The sequence below is a fragment of the Leopardus geoffroyi genome, chromosome B3 (assembly GCF_018350155.1).
Source record: "Leopardus geoffroyi isolate Oge1 chromosome B3, O.geoffroyi_Oge1_pat1.0, whole genome shotgun sequence".
Lineage (NCBI taxonomy): Eukaryota > Metazoa > Chordata > Mammalia > Carnivora > Felidae > Leopardus > Leopardus geoffroyi.
The window spans coordinates 141,522,396-141,541,610 of NC_059337.1; the positions used below are offsets into that span (position 1 = coordinate 141,522,396).

Sequence of the window (19,215 nt, forward strand, 5' to 3'; positions counted from 1 at the left end):
CTCACAGTTCATGAGATGAGTCCCACACTGTCAGTGTGGAGACTTCTTGGGATTCTCTCTCTCTCTCTCTCTCTCTCTCTCTCTCATTCTGTCTCTCTCTCCCCTCCCAATCATATGCTCTGTCTCAAAATAAATAAATAAACATAAACAAGAAAATAAAATATCTCTTCCAATGTTTCCCAAAGCATCTTAGCTCTTGATAGCGATACAAAAAGTCTATCTGGCCACAGCATTCCATGTGCCTAGATCTGGAGGGTCTTCAGAATGCCCTTTTTCACCTGACACTCTTATTTGTCCTTCAGGGTCAATGTGAAGTTTCCCTCCACTGGCTCTCCTATGGCTTCCCACACCACCCCACACCCACTAAGCCATAGTCCTTGTGTTGAGTGTATCCACTTGTGTGTTTGCCTTGGCCAGAGCACTGTGGGCTTCTTGTGGGTGTGGACCCATGCCTGATCCACACTACACCTTTACTGCCTAACTCAGGCATGACACCTAGTAAGACCTTGTTATATCCTAAGGTCACACCACAACCAAAACCTAAGTTTCTTTGTCATTTGCAACATGATTGTAGTTCACAGGAGAAGGAAAAAGAAAAGGGGACATTTGTGGTCAGATTGGTGGGAACCACTGAGCTAGTTGAAACCCTTCATTTTCCACAGAAGAAACCAGAGGCCCTGATGGGAAGTCTCATACCCAGGATCATAAAAGAAGGTGGTGACATACCAAGAAATGTGACCCAGAAACATGATTTATGGTCCCCACTCCACTTTCTTGCTTGAGAGTAGGGAGAGGAGAGAGGAGAGAGAAGGTGGCTACCAACAAGGGGAGATGACTCTTTATGGAAACATTGGTTCTGCAATCAGCTGGGGGCCTGGGGCCAAAGGTTATTCTGGATCCAAGTCCATATTTAAATCTTCCACCAGTGTTAGTGAAAAGAATTTTTTCAGCAGTACTTGGGCCAACCTCTACTGAGAACTGAGTCACCTCCATGAAGGTAGTAGATAGTGCCTTTCACCACAGGCTGGGTGCTCTCAGCAGGTGGGCTGCACCTGCATAAGCGGTTCAGAGAATTCAAGAGTCACTGAAAGGGTACCTGTGGAAGGGAGGTGCTGGCTAGGCCAAGAGGGCTGAAATTTGAAAGTTGGTTGAGTCAACTAGAAAAAGTGGGGAAGGGAAGAGTATGAAGGAAGCAGAAAAAGAAAGCAAGGAGTGGAGGTGATAGAGTGCGAGGCGAGGGAGGCAGACTCTGGGGCTCAAGCTTGCATGGGCCAGTTACAGGGTTTGTCCTTAACTCCACCACTAAGTCACCAAAGAGTCTAAACAAGGGAGGAGCATATCAAATTTCTTCTTCTTCTTCCCCTTCTTCTCCTTCCCCTTCTTCTTCTTCTTCTTCCTCTTCTTCTTCTTTTGTTCTTTTTTAGAGATCAAGCAAGTTGCACTAAAAAGAATTTCAGAGTTAGATAGAAGAGTCCACAGGACTGACCACACTTCTGACACCAGTCAAAAGTTTGGAGGTCCTCAAGTCCACTCATCGATAACACACCAAAAAGATTTGCAGAAGCTGATGAAAAGCTGGGAAGCCCATGGTTATGGTTTAATAGAGCTAAAGGACACAGGTTAAAATCAACTAAAAGTAGAGGCACAGAGCCCAGAGGCCAGGAAGTTTCCAAATGCAGAGCTTCCAGCTGTCCCCTCCCCATGGAGTCATGAACAACAAAACTCTCCCCATGTCGGTGTGTGCCAGTATACATGGAGTATTGCCTACCAGGGCAGCTCACCCAAGCCTTGGCATTCAGTCTTTGCTGGGGCTCATGCTCATAAACCTATTGGCTGCCAATGTGGTTGACATGTCCCCATTCCCTTCAGACGTCAAGCTGATGTCTCATAACCCAAAGCTTTCACCCTAAATCACATTGTTGGTGTAGCCCAAAGCCCCCAGGAAACAAAGATACTCCTGTCAGGAATAATATTCTAAGGGCTTAAACATTATCTCCAAAGAGCGAAGGGCAAAGGCTGGCCTATCTTTGAGCAAGGCCACAGGAATGGACTGAAGAGGGGCTGAGACAGAGATAAGAAGACCCTCTAGAAACGATTGCAGAGTCCAAGTAAAAGATAGAGGTGGAGGGGATGGATGCCAACGGTGGGGAGGAAGACACAATCAGTAGAGGTTTGATCAGTTTCATTGGAGATTTAAGAAATTCTGACAACCTCCACTCCAACAAAGATGACATAATGGAGACTGGATTTACTATGCTGTGTGATACAACCAAAGTAACATGCTGGGGGTGATGCTGTATAGTTTATATATACATACATAATTTTAAAATAATGCATATCTTTTTTAGCATTTATTTATTTTTGAGAGTGATGAGAGAGCATGAGCAGGGAGGGGCAGAGAGAGAGGGAAACAGAGGATGCGAAGCGGGCTCTGCGCTGACAGCAGCGAGCCCAATGCAGGGCTCGAACTCACCAACCGTGAGATCATGACCTGAGCCGAAGTTGGACATTTAACTAACAGAGCATCCCGGTGCTTCCAAATAACACATATCCTGAGAGAGATATACATATATCTCTCTCAAGAGTTTTCAAAACCATGAAGTACATTAGGCAATGGAAGGCAGCACTCTCAGTGAGATAAGAAAAGAATTTAGGTGAGGTGTCACAATTGTCCCAGTCTACCGGCTTGACAGTTTCCAGGAGAGGTTGAAAACATGGAACTGAGAACAAGAGAGAATAAGTTGGACAGAGTTTGCATAACAAAGTACCGAAGAGAAGACAGCTGGAAAAAGAGAGAGAGAAAGAGAGAGAGAAAGAGAAAAAAGAACTCCCGAAATCTGCAGGGTATTCCCAAAGCATCCAACTGAGTCTGGACCACAGCATATGTATGAGGAAACTATGCAAGGCTAGAGAAAGAATCATCCAATGGGATAAGGGACTAGTGCCTGGGGCTCATACAGAACCAGGAATAGTCCCTGTTCCCACCCACCAGACTGGAAAGCCTCACAATTCATGGCATGTTAGGCACAGCAGTCAGAAAGGCTTGGGTTCAGTCAAGGAAAACAATCAACCTTAAATTGAATACTACTCTTACCTAACAAAACTTGAAAGCAAAACATTCACTTATTTTCGAGTAAATTAATCACACCACATAGCAAAGCTCAAGAATATAAAAATACAAAAATATCCAGCACCTAACAAGGTAAACTTCACATCTGGCATTCAAGCAAAAATTAACAGGCATTCAAAGAAGCAGAAAAATATGACCAATAAAAAGACCAAAATAAAACTTCTAGAGGTGAAAATACAATGTCTGAAATGGAAAATTCACTCTATGGGACAAATAGAAGATTAGACCTTGAAGAAGAAAAAATGAACAGTTTGAAGACATGAAATAGAAATGATCCACAATGAAGCAGAAACAGAAAAACAAAAATTAATGAACAGAGAATTAAATGCATCAGTGAACTGTGTGGCAATTTCAAGTAGCCTAAAATATGTGAAATTGGAGTCCCAGAAGATGAGAAGAGGTAGGAACCGAAATTTTTTGAAAAAACAACAGCTAAAATGTTTTTCCAGATTGGATGAAAACTATATATTTTTTTAAGTTTAGTTATTTATTTTGAGAGAGAGAGAAAGAGCAGGGTAGGGGCAGAGAGAGAGGGAGAGAGAGAGAGAATCCAAGCAGGATCCAGATGCTTAACCAACCGAGCCACCCAGGTGCCCCTGAATGAAAACTATATTTCACAAATCCAAGGGGCTCAATGAACCCTAGGAACAAGAAACATGAGTAAAACTACACCAAAGAATCAAATTGCTCAAAATCAATAGTGAAGAGGAAATCTTAAAAGCAGTAAGAGGAAAAAAGGTCAAGACATACAGAGGAATAAAGGTACAAATTACAATACATTTCTTCTCAGAATTATGAGGGCTAGAAAACCGTGGGCAACTTCTTTAAGCTACTGGAAAGAGGGGCGCCTGGGGGACTCAGTCGGTTAAGCAGCCGACTTTGGCTCCAGTCATGATCTTATAGTTCATGAGTTCAAGCCCTGCATCAGGTTCTGTGCTGACAGCTCAGAGCCTGGAGCCTACTTCAGATTCCATGTCTCCCTCTCTCTCTGCCTTCTCCCTGTGCTCTCTCTCTCTCTCTCTCTCAAAAATAAATAAACATTAAAACAATGTAAACAAATAAAAATAAAAATGAAAAAATAAACTACTGGAATGAAAAACAAACTGCCAACCTCAAGTTCTATAACCAGCAAAAATATCTCCCAAGACAGAGAAGAAACCAAGACTCTGGAAAAAATGCAAAAGTCAAAAAATTATCTTTATTAGACCAAAAGAAAAATCTTCCAGATGGAAATACTTCAAACAAAGAAGAAAGAGCACCCAAAACGGTCAATACCTGGGTAAATACATAAGATGTTTTTCTTACTATTTGAATCTCTTTAAAGATGGTTGATGATTTAAACAAAAATAATAAGATATGGAAGGTAAAATGTAGGGCAACAATAACACGAAGGGCAGGAAGGGAGAAATGGAAGTATACTCTTATAAAGTTCTTATACTGTACTTGAAATAAAACATCACTTCAAGTTAGGCTGGTAAGCTAAAGCAACCACTAGAATGATCAAATAAATATGGCTTATAATCCAATGAAGGAGGTACGCTGTAATCATAAAAATACTCAAAATTTTCAAAATAAGAACAAAAGGAAAAGAGGAACAACAGATTGAATGAATAGAAAGATCGAACAGCAAGATGATAGATTTGAATCTAACTATATCAACAATCACACTAGGGGTGCCTGGGTGGTTCAGTTGGTTATGCATAGGATTCTTGGTTTCTGTTCAGGTCATGATCTCACAGTTCGTGGGTTCGAGCCCCATGTCGGGCTCCATGCTGACTATGCAGAGCCTGCTTGGGATTCTCTCTCTCCTTCTCTCTCTGTTTCCCCCATTTGCTCACTCTCTCAAAACTAAATATAAAAGTAAACTTAAAAAAAAACTTAGAAAATAATAATCACATTAAATATAAATGGTCTAAACATCACCAGTTGGGTGATTTTTTTTTATGCATGATATAATAAATGATGCTGGAATAATTGGATGTCTATATGGGGAAAAAAAGACCTAAATCCATACCCCACACCATATAAAAAAAATAACCTCAAATGAATTATGGCTGTAAATTGTGAAAGCTACAATTACAAATCTTCTGGAAGAAAACAGAAATCAGTCTTCATGACCTCACTTGTCTTCCTCTGGACATATTCTCAGGCCATTCTCCCTACCCAGAGTACCCTTTCCCTCCCCTCTGTGTATCAAGACGTTACATCAACAACTGTCCTTCCAAATCTATAATTTTTCAGGATGCAAATCAAATATGATCTCTTCCACATTCTCTGAATCCTTTTGTAATTTTCCAACCCATTCTAGTTTTTCAGTATTTCTCACTATCAAGATTCTTGAGAAATATACATCCGAATTTTCCTATAAGACAGGGAGCTCCTTGAAGGCAGAGTTCAGGTCTAATTTGTATTCCATTTTCTCCCAGTGCTTAGCACAGCACTTAGCACAAAGTAGGCATTACCAGCTTTTACCAAGACCTTGCCATATGCCAGGAGAGTGCTGGGGATGACAGCACAGAGCCAGCTCACGTGTTCTGCTGCTGGGATTCCAAGGGCTGGAAGCATACCTGTTAAATAAGCCTGTTCAGTGCCTTTATGATCACTGCAAACATCAATCATTGAAACCACCATTATACTGTAAGTACTGAACAGTACAAATTTGGGCAGCTCAGTATCTTTATCCCATGTGTCCAGTTCAGAAGCTAATGCACATGTGTAATGGAATCTCTCAATCACTCAAGAATTGCACTGGTCATTTTCATAATAATTTCTTGGATTTTTTTTTTTTGAATGCTATTTCTATTTGGTGCCATTATATCACTGAAATAGGGACTTGGCCTCAGTTCTAGTATTGCTGGGGGGAAAATGTAGGCTTTATTACAAATTTACATCCAAGAAGGTGGGCTGGCAGGACCAGGGAGGATTTTTCTGGTATAGGAGGGTCCCAAGAAGGCTGGAGCCATTCTCAACCAGATCCAGAAATTAGCAGAGAGAAACTGGCATCCGTGACTTTGCCCATTAAGTGAAAAGTTGAATGTGCCAACTTCTACATGGACTGCCAGAAATGCTGCCCCGAACACCACCCAGCCTCTGCCTCACGACATTCCAGTGCAACAAATGTGCAAAAACCATGGCAATCCCAGACTCTCTGACCACACAGAGGGAAGGCACCTAGCTCAGACCTGAGGGAAAGTGAGAGAGGGCTTCCTAGGAGAGGAGTCACAAAGGCTCAAGGAAGTCTACGGTCTAACCAGAAACAGATTGACACGTGCATAGTTTTCTGGGCAAAGCCCAGATGCTGGAGAGCAGAAGGCCACTCTGGGCCCTTGGGAGAGGGGTGGGTGAAGCCAGGGGTGAGGGGTCAGGAGCCTCCTGCTCCAGCCAGATCATGAAGGACAAAGGGCCCACAGTGCAGAGCTCAGCATTTAGGCTTTACTTTGAAGGCAATGGGGGTTAATGAGAAGTCCAAATACACAGCAGAGGGCATGTGATTGGCTGCCCTAATGGGGGGAGCTTGAAGGACCCCAGAGAGACCTGTGCAGCCTGCTTCAGAAGAAGGAAGGCCATTCTGAAGGGGTGGTGTAGGCGGAAGCACCCAGATAATAATCAAATCCCCAGAGAAGTAGGTTACAAACTGAGTAAATGCTAGGAAGCCTGGTCCCAGGGGGCTAGGGGGGCCTCAGGAGGTCAGGAAAGCCTCCCCAAAGAAGTAATATTTAGGGGGGGACCAAAGAGATATGAAAAGTAGGTGAGACAGGATAAAGCCTTCCAGGCACAGAGAATAGCATGTGCTAAGGCACTGAGGCAAGCGGGGCAGCTCTGGCATTTTCTAGGCTCTCCACACTCATCTTCCATGACTCCCCCACTCCAGTGACCCTGCGCATATCTGGTCTTTCCCATCTTCCAGTCTGTGTTGCTTGTCCTTCCCCGGGAGCCCCCTGGGGCCAATTCCAGGGACACCTCCTCTGTGGAGTCCTCAGTGCTTACCTGGCACTTGGCCATTCTCTGCTCTGTGTCCCCACAACACTGTATACGTGTCTCCTCTCTAGGGCTTATCATTTTCGAAAATATGTACACAGTTGGCCTTCCCACTAAATGGCGAGTGTCTTGGTCCAGAGACCATCTTTTATTTCGTCTTTTGTTTTCAACTCTGGCTTTCCCCATCGTCTCGGGAAGGCCCTCGATGAGTGGGGTTTTTACATGAAGAGAGTAATCCAGGTTTCCGAACCTCAGCACTATTGACACTTGGGGCCAACGCTTCTTTGTTTTGGGGACCCTCCTGTACGTAGCATCCCTTGTTCTGGCTGCTAGATGCCAGCAACACCCTCCATCCCAAACCGGGACCACCAAAAATGTCCCCTGGGGCTAGAAATTGCTCCCAGTTGAGAACCACTGGATTAGTCCAGTCAAGGCTCTCACTTTTCCAGCAGGGAAACGGGGGAGCAGAGGTGGTCTGGCGGCCAGGCTTCTCCTCTCCCTGAAGAGCTTCCGGTCAACTGGCACACACGCAATCAAGAGGGAGCCGAAAAGTCAGGCGGTCTCCAAACACACAGATTGCCTTATCTGAAGTCTTCTGCCAACATCAACTATCTGACTGCGGAGTTGATCCCCATCTTGTAAACAAGAAGGGAGGTGGCTCAGAGGACGACGCCCTCCCTCGCAGGCACCGAGAGAGGCTGGCCTTCCTCCAGACCCCGGGAGGTGGCCACCCCGAGTCTCCACGGGACACGCAGCCCTGCCACGCGGCCACTGAAGCTGCCAGGCGAGGAGTGCCGAGGTCCAGCCCCAGAAGCCTCGCCTGGGGCTGTAAGTGACAGACCCAGCAAGGAGCAAGTGAGGAAGATAGCCCCCCAGGAGCAGAAATGCAGGGGCAAAGCCTTGTCACCCTAGAGGTTTACCAACCAGGACAGGAGTTCGAAGGTCAGGCATGTCCATGTGGGGCCAGCTCAGGCTACGCTTGGCTCTGCACCCTACTGGGAGCATAACAATGCAGCATCTCTGAACCTCAGTCTCCTCACCTGTAAAACGGACGTAATTGGAGCACATCCCATAAGCCAACGGTGTGGAGTCCTTGGCACAGCGAGTTCTTACCAAGGACAGGGTAAGCACGCGTATGTGTCACCATTGTGTGTACACACACGCCAGGTCCAGAAAGTGGCCTTTCCCTGAAAGATTTTAAATGTCTGAAGAACGGCGAGGAGGCTCTGTGACATGTGGCTGTGGGGTGGCAGGAGAGGAGAAGCCCAGATCTGCCTTCTCACTTCGGTTTCCTCGTTGATGAAGAGGAGAAAACGAAACCTCTCCTCCTCGCTTGTCAAAGCTGTGGTGAGGGTCAACCCAGATCAGCGTTTTCCTAACATTTGTGACTATGACTCATGGTAAGAAACATACAGTAAAGCCTCAGATTGTGAGTAATGTGCTCTGCGAGCGTTCCGCAAGGCGAGCAAACATTTCTAACAAATTTTAACTTGATACACGAGCGACGTCTTGTGATACGAGTAGTACGTGATGGCAAGAGTCACAGGATCACAATTGAGCTAGTGGTTCTCTCTCTCTCTCTCTCTCTCTCTCTCTCTCAGGCTGCAAGGTTGTGGGTGACCATCTCCCATGCTCCGATGCTCAGTCTCAGGCCACTTCTAAGCACCTATGGACGGTCCTTTGCTTTTCCATACAAAAGTAAGCTCAGGAACGCTTTGCTTCATTCTAGGTCAGGCTGCCTGCAGACACAGACCCTTTCCCCTGCTGCCTCATTGCCAGTTCGATTAAATACAGTCTGTGACAAGAGTTTATTAATACTGTACTGTAGTCAACATCCGAGCAAGCGTATACAATGGCCCCCATGCAGAAAAAGATTCCATGGAGCCAATAGATAGCAGTGATTCCATTAGGGACAGTGAAAGTCGTCCTACACAGTAACCCTCCTCTCTCTTGTGTCCCTCACGCCAGTCAGGAAGGTTTCCAAAGTGCAGGCTAATTTGTTCATTTTTCTTTATATTTTATATTTTCTTCATAATTTTGTATTATATTACAGGATTGCAGTCTTTTTTATATGAATATTTTTGGGTTGTGGAACGAATCATCTGAGTTTCCATTATTTCTTGTGGGGAAATTCACTTTGATATATAAGTACTTGGGATTACAAGCATGTTTCCAGAATGAATTATGCTTGCAAACTGAGCTTTTACTGTATAGTAAAATCCAGAATGCACACAAATGAAACAAAAAATGTCCTGAAACAATTATCTCCCTTACTGTGTATAATGCACTCTGACAAATCCTAATCTATTCGGTTTGGGTTTTTGAAATCAAATCACTCGGGTGATCTCACGACCCACTAGTGAGTCACGACCCTGCATTAGAAAAACACTACGTTTTGCAATCAATGGGAGAGTAGTTGACAAAACTGTAGAGCGATGATCAAAAGTTTGCAGATTAGCATTATGGGTGGTGTTCCAGTTAAACATTGCTGCATAACAAGCAACAGTAAAACTTAGTGGCTTACACCAATAATCTATTATTGACTCTCACAAGTGGGAGGATTACATGGTCCAGCTGGGATTGTCGTCATCTGAAAACTCAATTGGGCTGGACATCCAAGATGGCTCCCTCAGATAGCTGGTGGCCGGCTGAGAGGTCAGCTGAGGCTGTCAGCTGTCATCGGCCTCTCCCCATAGTTGCACATGGCTTCTCCGTGCGATGTAGACTTCTCGCATCGTGACAGCTGGGTTCCGAAAGAAAGCGAACCAAGGGTAAAGTTTCCAAGAAGCCAGAAGCAAGGGCCTCCAAGTCAGTAAAGGTTCTGCCTGGAAGGGGTCAAAGCAGTCACAGCATCATCCCAGATTCAAGGGGGAAAAACAGACTTCACCCTTGCAAGAAAGGATTGGAAAGGTCACATCGCAGGAGAGCTGCGGGATGGGAGGCATGGCTGCTTCCATCTGGAAAATATAATCCGCCGCAATCGCTGATCGGGTGAGCCTCTCTCGCTCAGCTCTTCCGGGATGGCGGGCAGATCACTTTTTTCTGTGCTGGTCTCCAGGTTTTCATCAACAGAAAAGGAGGACTCATTAAATGTGTCAAAAGACTTTCCAACTCTAACCTTCTATGATCAGGATAAAGTTGGAGAACACATACCCTGCCTTACATTTTGTGTATTTGACACAAGCTAAAATCCCCCCTCTCACTCACCTTGATTCTTGCTTTGTATCAGCCAAACCCTGAAATTCTCCTATGGGTGTTCAAATCACCTCTTTTCCCTGCCGCCAGCCTGGCGAAGTCATGCTGATGGGATCCTTGCGGGCTGGCCTTGGTTCTCACTCCTGGCACCTATCAAGACAGGAAGAAGGTTCTCTGAAGTATCCATTTGGCGAAAACCGATCACTGGTGCAAGGAGTATTTGCAGCAGGCGGGGAACGTTGCTCTCCATCAGGCCTGCACCAGTCACGCAGGATAGAGGCAAAAACCGCTAGGATTTTATGAAGCGTCACTTTGTCAGGGCTCAGAGGAGGTGGAAAAGAAACGCAGCAGTCAGAACTACAAAAAGGGTGAATCTGCCAGACTTCAAGATCAATTCCAGCATACGCTAAAATGACTGCTTTTCAGAGGGAATCGTATTTCCTGTGCACTGCATCGAGAAGCTAGAGGCACTTAAAGAATTTGAATCTGTTCTCCTTCTCTTCGGATACAATCACTAATCTTGCCTCCTTGCCTTCTTTCTTTTTTTCCTGGGGAGGCAACCTACTCACCTAGCACATAAAATACTCATATTATGACACCCAGGCTTTAGAGATTTACATGAGAATCAGCAAACCTTATTTTAGCCCAATATAGAGAATGTGTGATGCATGGAGGGAACTCTGGGCTTATTCCCCAGATAAGTCATTTATTTCTTTCCTCAAAGAAAAATCCAATATCCTGAGATCAGATGCATATTGAAGCTTTGGTGGAAAAGAACCAGACAGGGCTGGATTAACATGTTCACATCGGCCTCTCCCCATAGAGTGATCTGTGAAGATGTGGGGAGCCTCCGCGGAAGAATCGTCCCAGTGCCTCCGACCTGGTCATTGGCCACAGCATCCTGGGACGGGTTAGCGTCCGCCTCACCCGAGCAATTCGGGGAGCACTTTCTGATTTGTCAACTCATGAGACATGCACATTTTCTCTCCATGTTTCAAGAGGTGATTTATCAGCAAGCAGAAGACAGCAAGCCTGGCCTTCAGGGCTCTCGTGGACCCTCCTTCCTACCCGCTGGCCCTGCATGTGCAGCCACGCCGTCCGGGCCAGGCTGCTGCAGGTATCTGGGCTCCGCACACGCTGCGCACACACTGCTCCCTCTGCCTGTGACACTTTCCTGCCCCATCCCTACTTAGGGGCACCTATTCGTGAAACGCCAAACAGCGCCTCGCACACAGAAGCACTGGTCCATTTTAACCGAATAACCGGACAGACGGAAAAAGAGCGACCGATCAGCCACCAGCTAGGCTGCAGGCTTTATCTCCCAAACATCACCTTTCAGTCCAATTATTTGGAACGAGCCTCCAGAAATGACACCACCTTCCATGGTAGATTCTCACAGCAGAAACCCAGGAGTCTCTTCCCTGGTCCCTGCTTCTCTCTCACACCACACGTCCCTGTCACCCACAAGTTCGGCCCAAGCCACCTCTGAAATAGGTCTTAAAACCCCATCCAGGGGCGCCTGGGTGGCTCAGTCAGTTGAGCGTCCGACTTCAGCTCAGGTCGTGATCTCGCAGCTCGTGGGTTAGAGCCCCGCGTCAGGCTCTGTGCTGATAACTCAGAACCTGGATCCTGCTTCAGATTGTATCTTCCTCGCTCTCTGCCCCTCCCCCACTCACGCTCTGTCTCTGTCTCTCAAAAATATATAAACATTAAAAAAAATTGGGGGGGGGGGTGGGTTCCTGGGTGGCTCAGTCAGTTAAGCGTTTGACTTCGGCCCAGGTCATAATCTCACTGTTGGTGGGTTCAAGCCCTGCATCGGACTCTGTGCTGACGGCTTAGAGCCTGGAGCCTGCTTCGGATTCTGTTGTCTCCCTCTCTCTCTGCCCCTCCCCTCCTCATGCTTTGTCTGTCTCTGTCTGTCAAAAATAAATAAACATTGAAAAAAAATTTTTCGTTTTAAAAACTCATTCACATTTCTCCTTCCCCAGAGTTCCACCATCTCTTACCTGGGTCCCCTTAAGCCAAGGATTTGTTGCCCGCGGCCAACAGCCTGCCGCTGGCACCCCCTTCTGAACCTCGTCCAAGAGCACGCACATCCCAGAGCAGCCCAGCCAGAGACTGACAGACAGGAGGCCGAAGTCCCGGTCATTCAGCCGATGTGGGCCGTCTACACTCAACGTGGGGCTGGTTGAGGTGCTGGCAGCCTGTGTCCCAGCTAGACTTCCTCCTCTATGCCCCCCTGCTGCCTCTCCTGCCCTCCCACAGGGATTTGTCCCTAATAAATGCCCTGCCCATCACATTCCAGCTCAGCGTCTGCTTCCTGAGACTCTAACCTCCAATGTGTGTGGAGGGGGGTAGGATTCCATCCAAGCAGCCGCGTGTTTAGTTCAGACGTCGGCCTGCTGCATAGTCCTTTTGGGCCGCTACAACCCAACACTACAGACTAAGGGATTTCAATAACAAACATTTACTTCTTATGGGGTTGGGGGCTGGAAGTCCAAGGTCAAGGTGCCAGCAGATTCAGTGTCTGGTGAGAACCTGCTTCCTGGTTCATAGACAGGGGCATTCTGCTGTGTCCTCACGTGGCAGAAACACGAGGAAGCATGTCGGGGTCTCTTTTACAAGGACACTAATCTCATTCACCTCCCAAAGACCCTGCTTCCTGGGATTTGGGATTAGAGCCTCACCATATGGATTTGAGGGACATAAACGTGCCATCCATGGCACGTGCCGGGTTAAACTGCATTCTTAAAAGGGGTCCACTGCTGACAATTAGAAAATTATTAAAGCTTTTGCACCACACAGCCCTTCCTCCTAAATGCAGTGTCTCCAGGGAGAAAAGAAAGACAAGATGTGGGGGGGGGGGGGGGGGGACAAGAAGTAGGAAGACATCTGGGGCTTTCAACAGAGCACAGGACCCTGTGTGATGCTGTCTCCTCTCTGCCCTTTCTCCTAAATTGTCGCACACACACTTTCTGCATTCAGCTGGTCTCCCCCTAGACTGGAGCCCCTTGAGGGCGGGGACAGTGCCCATCCTTCCTCATAGCACGTGGACAAGTCCCAGACGAGGCAATGACGTGCAATGAGTTTGCAGGCAGTGTGTGCACACTCTTGGTCAGGTTTTTTGGTCTACATTTCTTTCTATCACTGCAGCTATGTATGTCTTGAAGTCAGGTAAAATGACTTCTCCCACTTTGTTCCTGTTTTTCAAACGCATTGTAGCTATTCTAGATCCTTTCCATATGAATGTTCAAATAATCCTGCCTCAGTCTGCAAAAACCACGCTGGCATTCTGATAGGAGTTCCATTAGACCTATAAATTCGGGGAGATTCTATACCTTTACCATCTTGAGTCCTCCGACATGAACACAGAACATCACTCCATTCATGTGGACCTTCTTTGATTTCTTCCGTCAGGATTTTGTACTTTTCAGCAACCAAGCTCAGTATGAGTTTTCTTAGATTTACATCCAAGTATTTTTTGGGGTGTTTATAAATGGTATTGTATTTTTTATTTTGATTTCCATGTGTTCATTGCTGGTACACGGAAATAAAATCTTGTTTTGTATATTTATCTTGTATCCTATAACTTTGCTGAGCTCAATTATTAGTTCTAGGAGTATTTTTGTAGATTCCTTGGGATTTTCTTTTTTTCAATGTTTATTTACTTTTGAGAGAGAGAGAGAGAGAGAGAGAGAGAGAACGAACAAGCCAGGGAAGGGACAGGGAGAGAGGGAGCCAAAGCAGGCTCCAGGATCCAGAGAGAGAGGGAGCGAACACAAGCCAGGGAAGGGACAGGGAGATGGGGAGCCAAATCAGGCTCCAGGCTCCAAGCTGTCAGCACAGAGCCCGATGCGGGGCTCGAAATCACGAACCTTGAGATCGTGACCTGAGCTGAAGTCTGATGCCTAACCCACTGAGCCACCCAGGAACCCTGGGGATTTTCTAATATACTATCATGTCATATGCAGGTGTATACTTGTTTTGATTACTACCTTCGATTTATAGCACATAATCCTAATTTATAATAACAGTCTAACGTTTCCATTTTAAACAAGTTCATGTAAAAAAAAGTGAACAGATTTACAAGAAAATGTTAAATAAATAGCAGTAAAGGAAGTGCGCAGAGAGGGCAAAAGTTGTCAGTGCTGACACAGCATGAGAAACCTTGCGTTATGTCATGGAATGTTCACACCAGCCGTGCCCCCACCAGGTGCGGCCCACCTCCTGACAGTATCAGAGGATACAAGGAACGCTAGGAGGGAGCACACAGGGACAGAAGATAGCATCGTTGCCAGTATTGAGTTTTTGCCAACATCTTCACGGCACTAGCTCAACGTTCCTTAAAAACCCAGAGATCGGTCGGTTAGGTCAGCTGCAGGTGAAACTTCAAGATGAAGGCTTTCCACGTTAAGTTGCCTGGCCCAGAGGGTCTTTGCCAGTGTGGCTGGTACACCAAAGCCCTCCTAACATACTCACCCAAGCTCCGCCCTCCCGCTGGCCACCCTAATTAGCTTTTGCACCAACGGCTTCATCAGATCTAATAAAATTCTCTCCCTCCGAATAAGATGTCTCATGACATCACTCCCCTCAGGGGAGCTGGGAAGATGACCTTCCATTTGATGGAAGAGGAGGATTCATTTTGATGGTCTGCCCCTGCTAATGTGTGTTTAGACAGAGCAGGACGATCAATACCAAGGAGAGGATGCTGATTTGACTCACCGGAGTTGAGGAAAGGACGCTGCTTCCCCATCCATTTTTATAAATCACTTTAAAGGCCTATCGATCTTTCCCTGGGCACTGAGGGGCACCAACCCCCTGGGCAGCAGTCTGTCAAGCCCCTTAACCCTTTCTAGTATCCCGCTCCCGGCGAGAGCCATGGGCTTGCAGACACTTGGGCTGATGCTCCGTCCCTGGGCCCGAAGCCTGGCTGAACCAGTCCACCAAGTGTGGTTTTCAAGGCATTTGGAAAATAAGGAGGTGCCCTTCACCCCTGCGCGCACATACACACACACGTACACGCACATGTACACACACTGACGTACATCATCTCATGTGCAAATACAGAGACCCATGTGAACCCAGCACTGAAATAAAGCAAAAGCATGAAGTTCACACACAAGCAACAGGTCGTAAACCACCATTTACCAAGACACAGGGGCCATTTGCTATCTCTCCAACTGTATTTATGTTGACCTAATTTCACTACTTGGGAAGTTGGGAAACAGCGTATAATGTGGTTCATTCTGGGCCACCCCAAACTTCGGGGACAACTCTGATTTGGGTCTCTCCTTCCCCGGGGTTCAGAGATGTCACCCACACATCTAACTAATGGCTCTCAACCACAGTGCTACCAAACACAGGTGCACCATGGAGATAGCTTTTGAGATGTCCCAAGTTGTTATTAAAAATAGTCACTTAAAAGAGAGCTTTGGGTTATTTTTATAACTTCGAGCAGAGCTCATCCCTGGAGGACCATCACTACGGAGCATTTGAGTCCCAGGCTGCTCTCCTGAGTCGGTGGTTTCTCGCCCCAGTGGCCCGACACGTCTCTACCTCAGACACTCCCCATGGCCCCTCATCTTTGCAGGGGATTGTGTGACGTCCTGTGTCGGTGGGGTTGGGCTCTGCACATGACCATGAAGGGATGGGGTCCAGCCAGCAGCTAGGAGCCTGTCCGGAGCTCAGGATAGGTGAGCCATCGAGGTACGAGTGCAGGGTTGTTTATGCGGCAGTGACAGGGCACCTCCACTGTCCTCAGTGACGGCCACTGTCAACATGGCCTCCGATAGGGCATCTGCTGACCACTGGAAACTTCTCAGGTTGGGGTCCAGGGCCTCCCGGGAACACAAAGAAGGACATGGGCAGTGAGTGGGGTGCCTGGCACTAACCTTGAACGCGCCTCCTTCTTTATCTTCATAACAACCGGTTCCATCACTTTTAGGAACTAAAACCAAAACTTCTAGCAGGGACCGGAAATAGATCCTGCCAATCCCATGAGGAAAAGGGAAGGGAGGGGCACAGGAGGGGAGAGAAGGGGTCTCTCTTGCCTGAGCCTCCTCCACTCCTCAGTCCCCTGTCCACCACGGCTCCCTCTGTTCCCACCTTGGTCCCTCCCAGGTCACTCTCTTCCAATCTGGCAAACAGGGTGGCCTTCCCAAGGCAGCAAGAAACAGGTCACCTCCCACCAAACCCTCAGTCTCCTCCCACGAAGAAGATAAAATCAGACCTCTTTCTTGGTGCAGTTAACTCCTCACCCCAGACCCTCCAGCCCCTGCCGGGGAACCCGACCCAGAGCCCCCAACGGTGCCCCCATACCCCCTCTCCTTCCTTCACGTTCCTGCATCGTCAGCCCCAACTTCAGGTGGAGAAACCCAGGTTTGGAGAGACTGAGTTGCTTGCCCCAAGGTCACACACCAGGACGTGCCCAGACCTGAAGCCCACGCCCTTTCTCCCACGGGAAAAGGGTCAGATGGTTAAGCTTGGCCAAGACGGGGCAGAAGCAGAATGGCCCCAGGTTCCCGGGCAGCCCCAGTCGGTCAGAGGCCCATCTTCTCCCCCGGGGTGACCTTTGCTGGGTCACTGAAGGCCTCGGGCTCTCACTCGGAGCAAAGTCACAGCCTGGAAGGCTTACTGGAAGGAGCAAGGGCCAGGTCCTGGGTCTTTCATACAAACGCAATGGCCTCCTGCAGGCAGAGTCTGCTTGCCTGGCTTGGGAAACTCAGAGAGCATTCGGGTGGGGGGAGACTTGACAGGAAACCCCTCAAGTTTCAGGGGTAACTCTGATCTGGGAGGCCCCGGGGACATGCTTGACTGTCCACCCCGTAGGATTAGAAAAAGTACAAGAAAGCATGCTGGGAACCAGGAGCTCTGAGCAAATGGGAGTTTGCTGTAACCAAGGCCGCCTGGCTGCCTGGCTGGGAGTGGGGGGGGGGGGGGGGGAGGACGCAGGAAAAGGCTGGGAAGCAGCTGGAAAACGCTCTTACGGGCTGGCCTCCAGCAGAGAAGTGCTGATCTGCAGAATCGTTTGCTCCTAGAAGACTCTATCTGCCCGTACCTTGCTGTGCGATCCCGAGTAAGTCCCTGAACTTCTCTGAACCTCCTTCTTACAGCTGTAAACTCAGCATATTGGGCTAGCCTTTTAGATCTTTCCAGGCATGAAAGGCACACGAAATATCACCACGTTCCCCCAGCTCCATGCCACGAGGCGCAGGCACCCGCATCCTGGGAGGTGTCCCTGCTCCCATATTCAACCCAGACTCTGAGAACCACGTGGTTCCCAAGGTTGCAGAACGAGATGGGGGCCCGGGGCCAGGAGCCGAACCAGCTCCATCTGCCTCCAGGGCGGTGCCCTCCCTCCTTGCAGGCGCTGGCCTGAACCGGCTGGCCAGCCCCCCAAGCCTCCCATGCTGGTGGGACAGCCGCCAGGCACAGCCAGTGTGTCCTCCACGGCAGCCCGTGCCAAGCGGCCCTGCCCAGACCGCACGAGGAGCTGGCCGTGGCCTGCCAGCCTGTTTCTCATTTAGAGCAAGCCCCGGCTGCAGCCCAGACATTCCAGAGGGGACATACAGACACCAATCCCGCCCATGGCTTGGGAAACTTGGGAAACGGGGCTGCAGGCAGCCCCGTGGTCAGAGAGTGCCACAGTGTCTTCCCTTCCCCGTTGACATTTTGAAAGTTGCTTAACCCCTCGAGGAGTCTGGGCCACACTTTTGGGGCCCTGACCCTGGCATTCGAGGCCCCCCGTGGCCAGGAATAAAAGTGAGCCCGCAGAGCAGGCCAGACTCCTCTCTGGATCGGCCCTCCCCTGGGTCTGCCCACCGGGCACACACACGGTTGGTCTCCAGCTCTCGGGCAGCCTCACCTCCAGCTGGGAGTCCGGAGGCTTCCCGGTGGAGGGGGCCTTGAACAATACAATGCCGCTAATTATGTGTCAGCTGCTGGTTCAAGTGAGGTCCCCCACCCCCTCCCGGCAAGGTGCAGGTGGGATGGCTCGAGCTGTCCTTGGAAGAATCCTACCCTTCACACATCCTTGAGTGAGTTAATTATAGATTGCCGCCTAATGATATAAGTACAGCTCCTGAATTCCGCCAAAGTGACAATCTGCCATCAACATGAAGCCGCTGCCCGTGCTGCTAGCCGGCCAAGCATCCGGGCACGAGGCTCTGAGTTCTTCCTGGCCGCCCCCCTCCGCCTCCTGCCCAGCACCTGGATTATGCTTGCTTGGTCTGCTAGTCAAAATAAATTCTTTCTCCCTCCAGGGCTGCCATTTCAGCCCCCAAAGGTATGGCTTTTTCTTTTTTTTTTTTTTTTTTTCCTCTTATCTGTTTTTTTTGGGTTTTTTTCCCCCTCTGATTTATAAACCCCTGCTAATGGGACCAGGGGCTTTTAAAACCGGTTCCCGCACAGCATGGCAGTTCATTAAAAAATTAAAAATAGAATTATGGTATGGTCGAGCAAGTCCACATCTGGATATACACTCAAAAAGCAAGGTCTTGAACAGATATTTGAACAGATATTTATAACAGCGTTATTCTCAATAGCCAAGGGATAAAGCAAGAAGTGAGCCATCTAAACAATGGAATACTATTCAGCCTTTAAAAGGAAGGAGATTCTGATGCCTGCTCGAACATGGATGAAGCTTGAGGACGTTGTGCTGAGATAAGCCAGCCACAGAAAACAAATACTGCACGATTCCACTTATATGAGGCCAAGATCATAGAGATGGAAACAATGCTGGTTGCAGGGAGCTGGGGGCTGGGGCCGGGCGGGGGGGTGGGGTGGATGGAGAGTCAGTGTTCCATGGAACAAAGTTTCAGTTCTGCAGGATGAAAGGTATTCTGGGGATGGACCGCGGGGTCCGTTATGAATGTGCTTACAGCCCCTCAGCTTGAAAATGGTTAAGACCGTAA

General features: G+C 48.1%; 1 long non-coding RNA gene across 1 annotated transcript; it reads left to right on the forward strand.

The window, feature by feature from the left end:
* Window positions 1-5,256: 5,256 nt before the first annotated feature.
* Window positions 5,257-12,602, forward strand: LOC123582349. The gene is made up of 2 exons (XR_006704339.1): window positions 5,257-5,767; window positions 12,292-12,602. It is a non-coding gene; the product is annotated as an uncharacterized LOC123582349 (long non-coding RNA).
* Window positions 12,603-19,215: the final 6,613 nt, after the last annotated feature.